At 40.5% G+C, this 19,598-nt stretch overlaps 1 long non-coding RNA gene across 4 annotated transcripts in view; it reads left to right on the forward strand.

The window, feature by feature from the left end:
• Positions 1–19,598, forward strand: part of LOC105466580 (uncharacterized) — a 67,490-nt gene that overhangs the window by 2,604 nt on the left and 45,288 nt on the right. The window contains exons 1-3 of one of the 4 annotated variants that reach the window (XR_011620759.1): positions 8,270–8,362; positions 12,771–12,924; positions 14,194–14,295. This is a non-coding gene — a long non-coding RNA (uncharacterized lncRNA). The other 3 variants (XR_011620760.1, XR_011620762.1, XR_011620761.1) reach the window with 3 other exon arrangements.

Consider the following 19,598-nt stretch of genomic DNA (forward strand, 5'->3'; position numbering starts at 1 on the left):
ATATTTCACTTAAGATAGCGGCCTCCAGTTCCATGCATGCTGCTGCAAAAGACATGACTTCATTCTTTTTTATGGCTGACTAGTATTCCATGGAGTATACACATTTTCATCACTCGGTCCTCCACTGATGAACACTTAGGTTGATTCTCCATGTTTGCTGTTGTGCATTGATTGCATTTTGACTGCTACCCATCCCATGAAGGCGGTGTGATTTTCCCCTTGTGTCATGTTGACACTCAAAAAAGGTTTCAGATTCTGGAAGATTTTGGATTTTGGATGTTTGGACTAGAGATACTCAACCTCTATTTACACCATGTGTATTAGTTTCCTAGGCTGCCATGGCAAAGTACCACAAAGTGTGTGGTTTAAAACAATAGAAATGTATTCTCTTCTTGTTCTGGAGGCCAGAAATCTGGAACCAAGGTTAGCCGGGCTATGTTTCCTCTGAGATCCTGGGTAGAAGTCTTCTTTACCTCTTCCTAGCTTCTGGTGGGGGCGTCAATCCCTGCCACTCCCTGGTTCGCAGACGCTGCTCTAATCTCTGCCCCCAGAGTCACATGGCATTCCTGGTGGGTGTGTCAGTCTGCGTCTCTTCTCCTCCTCTTATAAGGACACTAGTTGTATTGAATTAAGGACCCATCCCACTACAGTGTGACCTCATTTTAACTAATTGTATCTGCAGTGACCCTATTTCCAAATAAGGCCACATTCGGAGCTTCTGGGAGTTAGGATTTCAACATATCTTTTTGAGGACACAATTCAAATTATAACACTATGGAAATCAGCAAATACTACAAATCAGGGCTTTTAAAAAAAAAAAAGAATTAAAATGTAAAATTTTTTAGAATTGGTTTCTAGCACATCAGTGTGTTGGTCTGTCACATGACATCACGACAGGGCCACTCACCTGAAATATCACTTTTCCATGGGGATTTTTCATCAGAAATTTCCACATACTCCAAATGGACTATATGCTCTCTGTCAGAGTAAGAATTAAAGGTGACAGCATGCTAGTTAGGATTTACCAGTCATTTTTTAGCCTTTTAAACATTTCTTATATGTATTTCCATTATAGAAAACTTTAAAAATATGGGAGAGTAGAAAGAGAAGTTTAAAAAAAATCATTCATAGTTCCAGCATCCAAAGAGACAGCTCTTAATAATCCCTGAAAAATTTTCTTCAAAAATATTTTTGGAACTTTTTCTCACTTTTTCTTTTGCCATTTATATTTTTTCTCTTGTGTTGAACCTGTTAGAGAACTTTGGGTTTTTTTTCCTAATGCTTTTTATTTTATATATATGTTTTAAATGTGTGAGCAATACATCAATACACTTTCAGTTAAAACAGTAAGATGAGCAAAATCCATCTTGACCACCGCCTCAATCCCAGTCTTTCCCCCTGGACGTAGACACTGTTGTTAGTTTCAGGTGGATCCTTCCAGACCCTTTTCAATGAATTTTATGCATTAATATTTTTGTTCATACATAAACCATATCATATGATATATTTCTATCCCATAGTTTACTCCTTCCCCCACCCAATAAATTGTATGTCCTTGACAGCTTTTCATATTAGATTTAACTTGTTCTCTTTAACTGCTGCAACATATTTCATCCTATAAATAAGTCATATTTTATGTCATTGTTCTCCTGTTGCTGCTTTTTAGATTGGTTTTGATCTTTCATGATTGCAATTATGAAGCAATGAATGTCCTTTTACATGCCTCTTTGTGCCCATGTACAAGCGTTTCTCTAGGATAAATAAGAAGCAGAATTTTTAACTTGAAGAGTATTTATAATTTTAATATCATGCTAAATCTCCTTTAAAAGAATACCAATAAACCTTCCCACTGTATCCATTTCTCCGCATCCCAACCAATACAAATATTCTTTTAAAAGTTTGTTGACTGATAGGAAAACCATGGCATTTTTCTGTTGTTTTGGTTTGCATTTTTAAGAGATTGCTAGTGAGGTTTATTGGCTACTTAGTATCTCTCTCAGTTTGGTCAATTTCAGTGGGTCTTCATGCATGTAGAACCCATCAGCCCCTCTTAATGGTCTAATCTGCAGTAGGTTTAAAGCTCAGGCTCTTGAAAGAAAACTTCATATGTTTAATAATGGGTGCATTATGGAAATAAAGCTAGTGTTTCATCTGAATTCAGATGGTCTCTCAGTTTATTAATGAATCCATTTCTATCACTGATGCTCTTTTAAGGAAGTGTGATAATGTCTCAGGATTTGAAAAAGTACGATTGCATTTTTAAAAAATCTGTTAACTTAGAATTCACCCCGGAAAAAATTTCTGCAAAGTCAACTAGAGAATCAAAAATTGAGCAAATCATCCAATATAGTCATCAGCTTCGCTGCCTAATCCAGGGGGAATTTCAATCCTAATTTCTAAATTCCTGAAGATTATTTTCAGTTATGTCAAAGAAGACAGCAGAAGCTCTCTTCTGTGATTTACATTAGTAGGTAGTTGTATAATTATAAGAGTTAGTAAAAGCGGAGAGTTGAAAAATAGAAACAAATGTTAAACATTGTAACTGAAAATAAAAATACACTCATTTATCCATCTTTTATAGGCAGGGGCCGAGGTGTTTTCCCTTTGTATAGATCTGCTGACCTCATTTCGATGTAGTCTTTTTTTTTTTTTGAGACAGAGTTTTGCTCTTGTTGCCCAGGCTGGAGTGCAGTGGTGTGATCTCGGCTCACTGCCCGCATCTTCTGCCTCCTGGGTTCAAGCGATTCTCCTGCCTCAGCCTCTCGAGTAGCTGGGATTACAGGCATGTGCCACAATGCCCGGTTAATTTTTTTGTGTGTGTGCGCACGGCTGTTTTTTTTTTTTTTTTTTTTTTTGGTATTTTTAGTAGAGACGGAGTTTCCCCGTGTTGGCCAGGCTGATCTCGAACTCCTGGCCTCAAGGTGATCCGCCCACTTTGGCTTCCCAAAGTGCTGGATTACAGGCGTGAGCCACCATGCCTGGCCCTATGAAGTCTTTCTTGCGTAAATCACCCCCATATGTATCATCTCCAATTTCCAGGGTCTGTTTCTTTAAAGTGGATCAAAAACTTTAATTTTTTTTTTTTTTTTTTTTTTTTTTTTGAGACGGAGTCTCGCTCTGTCACCCAGGCTGGAGTGAGTGACGCGATCTTGGCTCACTGCAAGCTCCGCCTCCCGGGTTCCTCCTGCCTCAGCCTCCCGAGTGGCTGGGACTACAGGCGCCCGGCTAGTTTTTTGTATTTTTAATAGAGACAGGGTTTCACTGTGTTAGCCAGGATGGTCTCGATCTCCTGACCTCGTGATCCACCCGCCTCGGCCTCTCAAAGTGCTGGGATTACAGGCGTGAGCCACTGCGCCCGGCCACTTTAATGTATTTGAAAAGTATTCTGTGTATAGTCTAATTAAACAGTATTTCTCAGCCACTTAGCTTTCTTGCCTTTCCTCAAAGCACTCAATGATTATCATTGAAATAGCAAGTCACTTTTGTTTTGGACTCATAGCTCCTTACCTCGCAGGCAGCTTAATTAAATTACATGTTAACAGTAAGTACAAATGGTGCCAGTGGGTTTGAAGACAACAAGTAACTCTGGAAAACTAACATCTCAACTAATGGAAGAAAAAGGAAGCTGGCCTATTGGAGAAAAGCCTCCGTGCGCCAACAGCACTAGTCAGATACATTATTACTGAGGTTGTGGGTAGTACAGGTCAACTGGAGAGCCCACGAAATGGAAATCTTTTAAGCAGGGTTCACTCTGTTACAAAACACACTAAAGTAAATGTCTCAGTGCACAATTAGTTTCGAAAAACTCGAACTGAGAAAAGATAAAATTGAACTAGGCACAGAAAAACGGATTGGGTAACGTGGTCAAAGTGCTTTGATTTCTTGGGTAAAAAAGATAACCATGAGGTAAGACATTGAATAGTTTAGCGGGAGAAAGGAAAACTAGACTTAAGTTAGTAGAACTGAGCCTTAGTATGTTATTGGGAGATTATTTAGTTACACTGGAAAAATACAATTATTTAACCTATTTGTGCCTCGGTTTCCTCTTGTTAAATTTGAAAAATCATTCCTAATTTACTTAATAGCATCATTATGATAATCAGAATATATATTAGTGGATGATGGGCTCCCAAAGGCAGAGACCACGCCCTGTTCATTTTTTGTGATCCATGGCATTTGTGAGGTGATGACCCCTTCAAAAATAAAATGTGAACAAGATAATACTTGTCTTTGAAGTATCCACTGACTGGGAAAATCAACCCATGCCTAGGAGGGTTCTCAGGGCTCCCTGCAGTGGTGCCTCACCCATGAGGTGTGAGCTGCACTGGTTGGGAGTTGCATTTTCTTGGCACTCAGCACACAACCCCTTTCTGTAGTACACATTTCGCAAGTGTTTGCTGCTGAACTTTCAAAGGCAAAGGCACCATAGCAGTAGAAATTTTTTCTTTTTTTTTGAAACCCAGGCTGGAGTGCAGTGGCATGATCTCCGCTCACTGCAACCTCCACCTCCCAGGTTCAAGCAATTCTTGTGCCTCGGCCTTCTAAGAAGCTGGGATTATAGGTCCACACCACCATCCCCAGCTAATTTTTGTATTTTTAGTAGAGATGGAGTTTTGTCATGTTGGCCAGGCTGGTCTCGAGCTCCTGGGCCTCAAGCAGCCTGCCTCGGCCTCCCAAAGTGCTGGGATTACAGACATGAGCTGCCATGCCTGGTTATAGTAGTAATATTTATATTAGACCCAAACTTTGCTGTTGATATACTCAAAACAGAACTGTTTTTATTTGAAGTTTCTTTTTCACTATATATACATATTTTGAGAGGGAGTCTCACTCTATCTCCCAGGCTGGAGTGTGCAGTGGCATGATCTCAGCTCACTGCAACCTCTGCCTCCTCCTGGGTTCAAGTGATTCTCCTGCCTCAGCATCCCAAGTAGCTGGGACTACAGGCGCGTGCCACCACGCCCGGCTAATTTTTGTATTTTTAGTAGAGATGGGGTTTCACTACGTTGGTCAGGCTGGTCTCGAACTCCTGACCTCATGATTTGCCCACCTCGGCTTCCCAAAGTGCTGGGATTACAGGTATAAGCCACCGCACCCGGCGTTTCACTAGATATTTTATTTGTGATGGAAACTATCTCAGCAGTTCAGATGCCTGACTGACAGCTGGGTCAGGATTGAGGTGCCATTGCCACTAAAAGCAAGGACCATGACTTTCACCCAGCTAGAGGGATTAAAGCTCTTAATGATTTGTACTCGGCCTTCCCCTCCTTTAGTACAGAAAACTGAGAATTGACTGTTACTATTTTATGTCTTTGTTACCTTTTATGTAGTATTATTTGTTATTTATTACGTAGTATTACATAGTATTATTATCTTAATCAATATAATACTCAAATAAATCCAAATAAAACAAATAATAGTATAAAGATAGTATCAATAATATAAATACTACTAACAGTCAAATCTTAAGTAATTGAAGAAATAGAAATCACAAAAAAAGATGCTGTATGCTGGACTCCATATTTGCTTATTTATACCTAACTTTTAGAAAATTCCAGCTTTCCCTCCTCTGAATTTCCTGGGTTCTATCTAAGTTCTCTGATTAATAACCTCATCTTTTGGCTCCAACTATAGATTCCTTGATTGTAGATTTAAATTCCCAAGTGGTTGTCTCACTCCCCTCCCCTAAAAGGAGCTGATTAATTAGGTTAAAGCACAGTCCCAATAACTAATTTAACTATGTTCTATTTAAGTAGTAGCTCTCTCTCTCTCTCTTTCTCTCTTGTGAGATCCTTCTATTTAATGTAAAGAAAAAAGGCCTTCTTGTCAAAATTTATTAAGACGTTACATATACCATATAATCTTCAACCTCCTAGTTCTGCTCTGATATGTATTATTTCTTTCCTTCTACTATTTCTGGGTTTGATTTATTCTTGCTGTTGTAGTCCTTGAGGTGCATCATTAAGTTGTGTATTTGACATATTTTTCTACTTTTCTGATGTAGGCATTTATTGCTATAAACTTCCCTCTTAGCATTGCTTCTGCTGTATCCCACAGGTTTTTGTATGTTGTTTATATTTTCATTTAAGAAATTAAAAAATTTTTTCTTAATGGTTGTTCAGAAGCAGGTTGTTCGATCTCCACGTATTTGTAGTTTCTGAAGTTTCTCTTTTTATTGATTTCTAGTTTGATTTCATTGTAGTCTGATAAGATACTTGATATGATTTTGATTTAAAAAATTTGTTGAGCTGGGCATGGTGACTCACGCCTGTAATCCCATCACTTTGGGAAGCTGAGGCAAGCAGATTACTTGAGCCCAGAAGTTTGAGACCAGCCTGGGCAACATGGTGAAACCCTGTCCCTACAAAAATATACAAAAAATTAGCCAGCCATGCTGGTGTGTGCCTGTAGTCCCAGCTATTTGGGAGACTGAGATGGGAGGATCACCTTAACCCCGGGGAGGTTGAGGCTGCAGTGAGCCATGAGTGCCACTGCACTCCAGTTCTGAGCGACAGAGTGAGACCCTGTCTCAAAAAACAAAAACACACAGACACATGCATAAATACTCTGCAGAATCTGTGTAAGTATGTATGCATTTCCCTGCAGAGGACAAAGGGCTACATAAGGGACACTATTTGTAAAGTGTGTTTGTGTGTGTGTTTGAGATGGAGATTTTCTGAGACTGGCTATCTGGCCAATTTCAAAATTCCAGAAGGATGAAAATTAGGTGGCAGGCATTTGACTTGCATAGTTATGCATTTTATTTGGTTACCCAGGTCTTCCACACAACCCATTTCATTAGTCATTAGTCAAATTCTTTTTTTTTTTTCTTTTTGAGACAGAGTCTTGCTCTGTCACCCAGGCTGGAGTGCAGTGGCACAATTTCAGCTCACAGCAACCTCTGTCTCCCGGGTTCAAGCTATTCTTCTGCCTCAGCCTCCCGAGTAGCTGGGAACACAGGTGCGTGCCACCACACCCAGCTAATTTTTGTATTTTTAGTAGAGACAGGGTTTCACCATGTTGGCCAGGCTGGTCTTGAACTCCTGAGTTTGTGATCTACCCGCCTCCGCCTCCCAAAGTGCTGGGATTACAGGTATGAGCCACTGTGCATGGCCATAAAGGTTTTTTTCTGTAATTTTTTTGGTTTTATTTTCTTTTCTAGAAAGAAATAGGGAGGAAGGAAGAGAGGAAGGATCTGAAGTAAATCTGATAAAACAGCAGATACCAAGGTGTTTAAAAATTGCTATGTGTTTTTCTTTATACTTAAAATATTTCAAACCAAAAAAGTATTTCATCCTTGTAAACAATGGGGAAAATACACGTAAGTTTTATAAAATGCAACCCTCTCATCCAAAGAAGATTAATTTTAACATTTTGATGTATATGATTCCAGACTGTGCCATACTTTCATTTGCCTACAAGTCCTATATATAATATGGGTTGGTGCTTTTTGTTGTTTTTTTTTGGGGGGGGGGATATTTTTTGAAGAAGCCAACATTTAAAAAAAAATTCTGTTTATAAGTGGATGACTTTGAGGTTTGTTCTTTCTCTGAGTCTGCGTTGGCTGACCTTCCTTGATTTATGACGTTTTGTCACAGTTCCACAGTCCTGTTTGCAGATGTTGTGGGTTATTCTTCACCCCACTCTGTCCACTTGGGGGCTATCTCAGTCCATTTCAGATCTGAGACTGGACGGAGGCCGACACCCGTTTCCAAGCCAAGTCTCCCTGTGCGGCCGACGTTCACCAGATCACCCTCCCTCTGTGAAACGAGGTCTCCTAACGGCATCCCCTGACTTTCTGCCACCCTTCATACATTTGTCCCTTAGTATCCACAGTATTCCCCACCGGTGGATTCAATCAACCAGAAATCGAAAATAGCCTTTAATCAATTGCATCTGTACTGAACACGTACAGACTTTTTTCCTTATCATTATTCCCTAAACAACACAGTATAACAATTATTTACATTGCATTAGGTATTAGAAATAATCCAGAGAAGATTTAAAGTACACGGAGGATGTGCGTAGGCGATATGCAAATATTACGCCATTTTATATTAGGGACTTGAGCATTCCGGATTTGGTATCAGCAGAGGTCCTGGAACCAATTCCCCCAGGCATGTGGAAGGAGGATTGTGTCATTCAGGAAAAAGTACAGTCCTCTGTGGTGCTGCCCCCAGCTCCCCGCCTTCACCACTGCGCCTGCGCCTCCGAGAGTGGACTACAACTCCCAGGATGCACAGCGCCCGCCACCGCCCTGGCAGCCCGACTTCCTGCCGGGCGTTTCCTGTGACTTAGGGCTCCGCCCAGTATGGGGAAAGTTTAAGGTGGAAGGGCGGTTGTTTGTCGGCTGCTTGGGAAGGTATTGGGAACAGCTTATGTTTTTCTTTCACAAAAAAGCAGCAGGCACCACAGAGAGAGTCGGCTGTCTGGGTTTTTGATGTGCACAGACCTTGCTTCTCCGAACCGGGAGAGAGATGTTTGCCCCTCACTGCGGGGGCCCAGCACAGGTGGTTCCTGCTGGCTCCTGTCCTCGGTCATCTCGTCCTTGGAGTTGTGGGAATCCCTCCTAGAGTGTGGGATAGGCTGACAATCCTGCATGTTATTGTTGTGGTGAATGTTTTCTCTTTAAGGGATTTCAGTGAGAAATTTAGAGGAACGTAGAGGAGGCTGTTGGGTATTTTACCCTGCGTGCTTCCTTTAGAGGCTGTTCTGAGCTATGGACTTTGTAATCCTTGAACCCGGGATTCTTACCATGTCCTTTTCAACTGGTTTTTTGTTACTGTGTTTGTTCTGAAGACAGTGTCCTGGGGGAATGAGACTTCTCCTTAACGCGCCGCTTGACTGACAGACACCCTTAATGTATGTAATTCATGGAAAACTACAGTCCCCACTTCACCCACCCCAAATAAGCAAAACTTCCGAGTTAGGGGTATGTCAGATTGAGATACAACAGGTTGAAGAGTGAATGGTGGCTGGAAGGTGAGCAGTTGGAAATGATTGTGAATTCCTTTCCAGTATATTGTTAAGAAGGATAGGATGGTGGCTTGACACCCATCCCTGCTATTTATTAATTGTTATCTCTTACGGGTTAGTTTCCCTCTTTGAGTCTCAGTTTCTTGTCTGTAAAATAAGGGTGATATTGCCTGTCCTCCCTGCTTGACAGTTTTTGTGAAGGCAGTTCAAAATAAAGTATGTCAACATAGTTCCTAAATGCCACAGACTCCCAAAAGTCAGTAAGTTGGTAATCAGTAAAGTGTCCAGTGTAATGAAAGGCCAGGGCCGCTAGAAATGCCGTTCAAAAACAGACCACATCTACAAAATACCTTCACAGTAACACCTAGATTAGTGTTTGATTAAATAATTGAATTAATAATAATAATTAATAATAGCCTAGGCAAATTGACACATAAAACTAACCCTCATACCCCAGAAAGTCTTTGCTCAAATATTATGTTTTCATAACATTTAAAATTGCAGTCCTACACACGTGCACACCTTCCCTAATATTCTCTCTCCCCCTTCCCCTATCTTGTTTTCCTTTAGCATTTGTTATCTTTGAGCCATCCCTGTATTTCTTATCTCTGTGTTTATTTTCTCTGCCTTCTCTGGAATGTGAGCTCCACATGGGTGGGGAATTTTTGTCAATGTTGTGGACTGATGAATCCTCAGCACCCAGCACAGTATCTGGCACACAGTGGGCTCTTAAGAAACCTTTGCAGATGACCGAATGAAGCATTAATGTGAGCACTCAGTAAATATTTTTTTGAATGAATTTAGAGCTGGAGTTCATCATGAGATATTCCTGAACAGCCTCAGTAGAAGAGAAGTAGGAAAAGGGTAGAAAGATGGCAGATTATAGGAAAAAAGAGAAAAATTTCAGAGTTTGATATCTAAGAAGTCGAAGAATTAGCAAAGAAGGAGCACAGACTTAGGTGTCAGTTCCCTTTACCCCTTACTTAGCTGTGTAACTTTGGACAGGTTGGCTGATCTCTTTGAACCTCAGTTTCTTCGTCTGTAAACTGGGAATAGTAATACTTAGCATGTAGGGTTGTACCAGTGGTGAAAAATTGATGCATATAATGGGCTTAGCATAGGGCCTGGCCCATAGTGAGTATTTATTTAAAGAGGTGGCTGTTACCATCATCGTCATTATTCAATATCAAAGTGGGGAAATTTATAAGAAATCATAGAAGTGTACTAAAAGTAAAATTTTTGTTTTTGTTTTGTTTTGTTTTTTGTTTTGAGATGGAGTCTCGCTCTGTCACCCAGGCTGGAGTGCAGTGGCGCAGTCTCGGCTCACTGCAAGCTCCACCTCCCGGGTTTACGCCATTCTCCCGCCTCAGCCTCCCGAGTAGCTGGGACTACAGGCCCACACCACCACACCCGGCTAATTTTTTGTATTTTTAGTAGAGACAGGGTTTCACCGTGTTAGCCAGGATGGTCTCGATCTCCTGACCTCGTGATCCACCTGCCTCAGCCTCCCAAAGTGCTGGGATTACAGGTAAAAGTTAAATTTTTGAATTTAAGTCTAGCCTGTGAAGTTGGGATGTTAAAACCTGAAACAATGTTAATACACAAGTTTGGATTGTACAGCGTCAGGGCATAGTCACTTTCCTGCCGGGTCCTTTTATTTTGTTTCAAAACAGAATGAAAATCTTTTCAGCATATATAGCCCATAAAACAGAGTAATTGACATCAAATCCTTCAGTTTGCCCCAAGCTGCCACTTAAAGTGCAGGGTTAGTTGGTTCCAGGTCAGAGGTGCCATTCATTTGCTTTCAACTGATACATGAGCGAAAAAGTACACTCTTCGCTGCTGATGTTCTGCTCACCAGGATTTTTGAGATTGTTGCTTTGGACAACAAGAGAGATGTTAGGTTCCTGCAAAGTTCCATAAAGACACTGACTCAACTCCACCATAAGTCTAACCTGTCACCATAAGTAAAGCTGAAAGTATAAACCTTCTCACCATACTATATACTATAGTATATACCTTATCACCATAAGTATAGCTCAAAGGTTTCCTAAAAGATCCAAAGGAATATACACTCACACAGAACCCTCGATATGTCATGTTGCTTGCATATCAATACAATTTCTGGTGTTCTAACAGAACTTTTAGGATTGGTCCCCTCTGATAAATGGTAATTTTCCTGATAATGTGGGTTGTGTGTTTATGTGAAAAATGCAAATTCTGAAAAAGTGTGAACCTGGTCATTCTGCACTGCATTATGCCCAATTTTAACTTCTTGCAAGGAGGCATTTGCAGTTAGGAAGAAAAGTAGATTTCATGTAGAGGAAAGATGAAGGACGGATGTTTGAGGTTTTTCTTCTGGTCTTTCTGTTTCCTGTAGTATCTGAATATAGCTAGTTACAATATTTCATGTTTATTTAAGAAGTGGGCAGATTGTGAAAAAATAGCTGCAGTGTTCTGAGTTATGATCTTGTTTCTTGGTTTCTGTTTTGCTCTGTTGTTATGAGAAATAAACGGGAGGGAGAGCCATAGTTTAAGAACGATAGATTCTTCCAGCAGTTCTTTTGTGACTCAAGGCCATTTCCTCACAGAGGGCTGTGGAATGTGTAGTAACATTCTTTGAGTGTCATTCAATCTCAGGATGGATGGACTTTGGTGGAGGACAGCGGTCACCTCAACCTTACTTCAAGAGTACAAGATATTTTCTTACCTAAATGTTACTGATGGAATCGTGAAAGTACCACTATTTTGTACTCTGTTTCTCAAATGGAAAAAATACTGATTTAAACTGAATTAGTCCTTGTTCTTCTGTGTATTTAGGTTTAGGCATGCTTATAATAAAGAATTAAAACAATACTTTCACATTTATTATTTATTTATTTATTTATTTTTTGAGGCAGAGTCTCACTTTGTCACCCAGGCTGGAGTGCAATGGTGTGATCATGACTTACTTCAGCCTTGACCTCTGGGCTTAAGTAATCCTCCTGTTTCAACCTCCCAAGTAGCTGGGACCCACAGGTGTGTGCCCCCATGCCTAGCTGATTTTTAATTTTTATCTTTTGTAGAGGTGGAGTCTTGCTATATTGCCCAGGTTAATCTTGAACTCCTGACCTCAAGTGATCCTCCCACCCTGGCCTCCCAAAGTGCTGGGATTGCAGGCATGGGCCACTGTGCTCAGCCCAAATTTATTGTTTTCAAATTAAAGATGTACCTAATTGATGTCCTGTCCAAAGCATTAACATATCTTGATAAATCCTTTCAGGAGCAGTCCAGGATAAAACTGGGTATGACTCTACCCCTCGCTCTTTTTGTTTTGAAGGTAGCATGTCCAAGTCTACGTTCTTTCTGATAATGAATGCATCTGGCAGAGATGGAAGCCTCATCTTCTGTTATTAACATTGTTTCACTGCACAACTCCAGGGGGGCCTACACATCAAATCGTGATTTTTTTCAAGGAAGAGGCCATGAGTATGTATTCTCACCAGGTTCTTTTTTTTTTTTTGAGACGGAGTCTCCCTCTGTCACCCAGGCTGGAGTGCAGTGGCCGGATCTCAGCTCACTGCAAGCTCTGCCTCCCGGGTTCACGCCATTCTCCTGCCTCAGCCTCCCGAGTAGCTGGGACTACAGGTGCTCGCCACCTCGCCCGGCTAGTTTTTTTGTATTTTTTAGTAGAGATGGGGTTTCACCGTGTTAGCCAGGATGGTCTCAATCTCCTGATCTCGTCTCACCAGGTTCTTAATAGGAGAGGGGGATAATTCAGGTTCTATTTAAACATTGCTCTTTTTGTTCCTGAGGTATGTCAGCTGAGGTCACTTTGTAAGGAAAATTGAGATTGTGTTCCCAAGATTCCAGCCACTTCCCAGGGACACTGGCTCGGTTCTTGTTCTTACCCAGTTCACTGTCTCAGCTTCCAGAGGACAGAACCTTACCTCACCGGATCCTTAACAGGTATCTTTTTCTCCAACTCTAGCTTCCTCCCACATTGCTTAGTTTCCCCATTTTTTCCCAACTCGTCCGGAGTCCCGATTTTTTTTTTTTTTCTTTTTTTGAGGCATGGTCTCACTCTTGCCCAGGCTGGAGTGCAGTGGCATGATCTCGACTCACTACAAACTTCGCCTCCTGGGTACCAGTGATTCTCCCGCCTCAGGCTCCCAAGTAGCTGGGTCTACAGGCGTGTGACACCACGCTTGGCTAATTTTTGTATTTTTAGTAGAGATGGGGTTTCACCATGTTACCCAGGCTGGCCTCAAACTCCTGAGCTCAGGTAATCTGCCTGCTTCGACCTCCCAGAGTGCTGGGATTACAGGCATGAGCCATGGCAATCATAGATACAGGTATAGATTGAAGGTCTTTTTTTTCATTCAGCAAATGGATATCTAATTGTTTCAGAATCATTGGCTGAAAAGATTATTTTTTCTTCAGGATTTCTGCAGGATTTCCTTTGTCAAAAATTAGTCATCCACGTATGTGGAAATAATTCTGTTCTCGCTGTTTCATTAGCCTATTTGCCTACCTCTATGCCAAGATAACACTGTCCTGATTACTATACCTTTATAATAAACCTTCAAATCAGGTAGTGTTAGCTCTTCAACTTCATTCTCCATTTTAAAAGTTGTTTGGGCTGTTCCAAGTCCTTTCATTTCCCTGTGAATTTTAGAATTAGCTTTTCAATTTATATTAAAAACCTTGCTAAGATTGTAATTGAGATTCTCTTAAATCTGTAGATCAGTAGATTTAATTGACATATCAACAATATTGAGTCATATACATGCATGCCCATGAATAAAGTGTATTTCTCCATTCATTTAGGTCTTTAATTTCTCTGGTAAAAATTTCTTCACTAGGACATCAAAAGCACTATGCATAAAAAGAGTATTGATAAATTGGACTCACCCAAATTAAAAATTCTGCTGTTAATTTTTTAAATTAACTTTTTATTACTAATATTATTTTTGATGGACAAATCATAATTTTATACATTTATGGGGTGCAATGTGATACCTTGTATGTGTATACAATATGAAATGATTAAATCAAGCTAATTAAACATGTCCATCACCTTGCTTACTGTCATTTTTTTAGGGTGAGACATTTGAAATTTACCGTGTTATTCTGAAAAATATAATACATTATTATGACGATGATTACCTTGCTGTGCAATAGATCTCAAAGTCTATTCCCCATCTCTATCTGAAACTTGTGCGTTTTGATCAACAGCTCCTCATTCCCTGCCTCCTCACCACCCTACCACCTCAGCTGCTGGAAACCATCATTCTATTCTCTATGTCTATGAATTCAACTTATTAGATCCACAAAGAGGTAAGATTATTCAATATTTGTCTTTCTGTGCTTGTTAATTTCACTTAGCATAATGTCCTTCAGATTAATATATTTTGCTGTAAACAACAATATTTTGGGGCTAAATAATATTCCATTGTGTGTATATATATATACACACACACACACACGTATATATGTATGTATATATGTATATATATGTGTGTATATATACATATATATATCTCACTTAAAGAGACACTCTCAAGAGAATAAAAAGACTGGGAGGTAATATTTGAAAATCATATCTGTTAAAGGATTGGTATCTATGATATTAAGAAAACTCTCAAAAGTCAACAATAAGAAAGCAAACAACTCAATTAAAAAATGAGCAAAAGATTTGAACAGACACTTGTTCAAAGAAAGCTTCTGGATGGCAAATAAGCACATGAAAAGATGCTCAGGCCGGGCGCGGTGGCTCACGCCTGTAATCCCAGCACTTTGGGAGGCCGAGGCGGGCGGATCACAAGGTCAGGAGATCGAGACCACGGTGAAACCCCGTCTCTACTAAAAATACAAAAAATTAGCCGGGCGCGGTTGTGGGCGCCTGTAGTCCCAGCTACTCGGGAGGCTGAGGCAGGAGAATGGCGTGAACCCGGGAGGCGGAGCTTGCAGTGAGCCGAGATCGCGCCACTGCACTCCAGCCTGGGCTGGGCGACAGAGCGAGACTCCGTCTCAAAAAAAAAAAAAAAAAAAAAAAAAAAGAAAAGATGCTCAACTTCATTAGTCAGTAGAAAAATGCAAAATTTTTTATGTGTATACAATTACAGGCACAAATGCAATTTTGTTATATGCATTGATTGCATAGCAGTGAAGTAAAGGCTTTTACAGTAACCATCCCCGAATAATGTATATTGTACCTATTAAGTAATTTCTTAGGGAAATGCAAATTAAAACCACAATGAGAAACCACACCTACTGGAATGATGAAATAAAAAAATCTGACTATATGCCAAGTGTTGTTTGGATATGGAGGATCTGGAACTCATACACTGCTGGTGGGAATATAAAATTGTGCAAATACTCTGCAAAACAGTATTGCAGTTTCTTAAAAATTTAAATGTACACCTGTCATCTGATCTGGATATTCTGTTCTCATATTTAGCCCAGACAAATGAAAGCATGTGTCTATACAAAGACGTGTACCTGAATGTTCATAGAAGCTTTATTTGTAATAGCCCCAAGCTGGAAATAACCCAAATGTCCATCAGCAGGTGAATGGATAAACGAACTGTGGTATATTTAAATAGTACTCAGCAAAAACAGGGAGGGAACTATTGGGGCATGCTGCAACATGGATGAATCTCAAAATTATTATGCTGTGTGAGATGAGCAAGGCAAATAAAAACATACATATTGTATGATTTCACTTATACAGATTCTACAGAATGCAAATGCATGTATAACAACAGAAAGGTGCTCGGGAAAGGAGGGGCAAGAGGGAGGGATTTCAAAGGGACCCTAGACAGCTTCCAAGGGTGATAGATATGTTCATTATTTTGAATGCGATGATGGTTTTACAAGCATCTTCATGTGCCAATACTTATTAAATTGTACATATGATATACTTTCATCCCTCAGTACCCATGGGGGATTGATTTCAGGACCCTCAAAGATACCATTTGCATATAACCTACACACATCCTCCCATATACTTTAAATCATCTCAAGATTACCGTATTAGTCCATTTTCATGCTACTGATAAAGATATACTCAAGACTGGGTAATTTATAAAGAAAACAAAAAGTTTAATGGACTCACAGTTCCATGTGGCCTGGGAGGCCTCACAATCATGGTGGAAGGTGAAAGGCATGTCTTACATGGTGGCAGACAAGAGAGAATCAGAATCAAGCAGAAGAGGAAACCCCTTATAAAATCGTCAGATCTTGTGAGACTTATTCACTACCACAAGAACAGTATGTGGGAAACTGCCCCCATGATTCAATTAACTCCCACCAGGTCCCTCCCACAACATGTGGGAATTATGGGAGCTACAATTCAATATGAGATTTGGGTGGGGACACAGCCAAACCATATCAATTACTTATAGTACCAAATACAGTGTAAATGCTGTGTTACAATACTGGATTGTTTTGGGAATAATGACAAGGGAAAAAATCTGCACATAATCAGTATAGATACAACCATCCATTTTTTTTTTCAAATACTTTTGATCTAAATTGGTTGAATCCATGGATACAGAACCTATGGATATGGAGGCCAATTGTATTTAGTTTATTGTATGTCAATTACAGCTCAATAGTCTTTCTAAATTAAAAAATGTAGCAAGAATAATATACATCTTCCCATCACCCAGCTTCAATACTTTTCAGCATCCTGCTATTCTCTTTCAAGGAGTTTTTGTGTAAAGGGGAATGGAGAGATGGTCTGTATCTAGAAAGAGATGTGGAATCACGCAATAATTTTTGTTTTTTATTAAGGTGGGAGACATGACAGCACATCTATATGCTGAGGAAGGGTGAGGACAAATTGATGTAAGAGTAAGAGGAACTTCTGAGAGTCCTTGTGTGGGCAGGACCAGCAGGGATGGTGTCCTGTGTGCAAAGGCAGGAAGGGCCTGGGGGGAGAGGACAGCTCATCCAGACCAGCAGAGAAGACAAAGACCTGAATAGCGTTTTCTTAGTATCCCACACAGACTCTTTGTTAATGATGGTGATAATATCAATGACTACAACCATAGAATAGTTAATAGGCCTTTGTATTCATTCACAAGATGAGTCACACAAATCCAGCAGTACTTGAGTTTCTTGGATGAAGTTCTCAACAAGGACACTGGGAGGATCTTGTAGGTACAAATTTCTCTGTATCTCGAGCTAGGAAGGAGTGATGGACCCCCAACCCAACTCTCCTTTGAAGCAATGCTCACTTGGTCTGAATTGGAGTGATCAATTGGTAGAGATGATAGAAAGTCCTCTGTCTGTGTGTTCAGTAGAAAATTATACTGCCATTCTATTTTTTTTCAGTGTTAATGGTATTCTCATAAACAAAAGCTTCCATTCCCTGTCCCCTTGTTGGTACCACCACCATCACTCTAGTTACCATTACCTATGCAACAAAAATAGCAGTAACTACCGTTTAATAAGTGGTGCTGACTGAGGCCAGGAAGTCGAGGCTGCAGTGAGCCACCACAGCACTCCAGCTGGGTGACAGAGTGAGACCCTGTCTCAAAAGAAAAAAAAAAAGGAGAGCTGGGCTCCACCATCTCACTTCTCTTCACAACAGCCCTGTGTGGTAGTGTATGACTGTATCAGCCCCTGTTAACAGTTGTGGAAAATTAGGCTTACAGAATTAGGCTACTTCCTATTGTCACATCTCAGAAGCATCAGAGCCAGAATTGAAATCTAAGTCCAGGTGACTCCAAAGTCCTTGCCCTTAACAATAATTTTCTATCATACCACTTCCCTTTCTGAGTGAGAATTTTTCCTGGCAAGAGTGGATATATGCATGTTTTCCTTCCAATTCTCGTTTATTATGAAGACCACGGTTTGACAATAATAAAGGAACTCAGAAGAATGAAAATAATTCACAGTTCCAACATCCTGTTGCAGCGACTGTTTTCATTTTTCTCCCTTTCCTTTTGACCCTTATCAGTTCATACATCGTTTACATAGTTGTAAATGCAATTTTATTTTCTGCTTTTATGCTTAATGTTATACCAAACATTTTTCTTGTTGCTATTTAGTCTTTGATAGATGAACAATATTCCATTTTGTTAATGTGCCACAATTTATACAATCACCCACGATGGACGACATTCGTTTCCAGTTTCTTAGTTTTTAAATGATGCTGCAACGAACCATTTTGTTTTCCTCTCATCTTTTGTCAGTTTTTTCTTAGAATAAATTCCCAGGAGTGAGATTACCAAACAAGAATTTGAACATGTTTATGGATTTAATACTTTAAAAGGCAGTGAAATTAGGAGAGTTTGTATCTTTGATCACAGTGGATAAATTTCGCCGCTGGCAAGAACAGATTAACTACATGAATTATTGTTTAGGTGGACAAAATTAAAGACGAATGGGGAGTGACTGCTAATGGGGACAGGGCTTCTTTTCGAGGTGATGAAATGTTCTGGAATAAGATAGCGATCATGGTTGCACGACTTTGGCAATGTGCTAAGAACACTGAATTGTATGTATACTTTAAAAGGATGGGTTTTGTGGTATGTGAATTATATCTCAATAAGCTGTTATTGAAAATTAAAGAAAAAATTTCAGACACTCCTAGTAATAGTTTTAACCATTGCTATAGGAGAGTTCTAGATTTGTTTATATATTTGGAGGCAGCGTATCAATAGTGTTTAAGAGCATAAAACCATCAGTTTGAATTGTGGGGTTATGACTTGTCTGCTGTGTGGCCCTTGGCAAGTGCTATAGGTTGGGTCCTCCTAAAGCCAGTGCTGAGACAAAGTTTTGGGTGCAGGGTGTTTGTTACGGATCAACACAGGGCAGGCCAATGGCAGAAGCAGGACCGGGCAGAGAAATGGGGTGGAAATGAGATGCAGGCCCAATGCAGCTGGGCCAGCCCTGCAGGAGCTCCAGACAGTCAGCGCTCCTGCACTGGACCGAAATGGCCAGACCTTTATACACTGGCCTGGCTCTGAAGCCTGCTGTGGTGTGGCCTGGGAAGGGCGTTAATGAGGGACACTGTATCTAGGGCTGACCTGAACAGCTGGCAGCAGAAGGCCCACTGCGTTGGTCCCCTCCCCACAGCCAGGCAACAAGGCCAGGTCTGACCAGGGTCCTGGGTGGCACTTCTTTGTGTCTACCACAGCAAGTTGCTTTCACAGCTTTTGCCTCAGTTTCCTCACCTGCAACATTGAGATGATAACAGTATCTACCACTTAAGATTGTTAGAAAATTAAATGCAATAACACACATGAAGTACTTAGAGCAGTGCTTGTCATATAATAAATATTCAAAACATACTAGCTATTGTTGTTTTACTTTATTCATATTTATTTATTTATTTATTTTGAGATGGAGTCTTGCTCTGTTCCCCAGGTTGGAGTGCAGTGGCATGATCTTAGCTCACTGCAACCTCCACCTCCTGGGTACAAGCGGTTCTCCTGCCTCAGCCTCCCTAGTAGCTGGGACTACAGGTGCCCACCACCACGCCCGGCTAATTTTTGTAGTTTTAGTAGAGATGGGGTTTCACCATATTGACCAGGCTGGTCTCGCACTCCTGACCTTCTGATATGCCTGCCTGGGCCTCCCAAAGTGCTGTGATTACAGGCGTGAGCCACCACACCCAGCCTGCTATT

This window comes from Macaca nemestrina, chromosome 3, assembly GCF_043159975.1.
Source record: "Macaca nemestrina isolate mMacNem1 chromosome 3, mMacNem.hap1, whole genome shotgun sequence".
NCBI classification, from domain to species: Eukaryota; Metazoa; Chordata; class Mammalia; order Primates; family Cercopithecidae; genus Macaca; species Macaca nemestrina.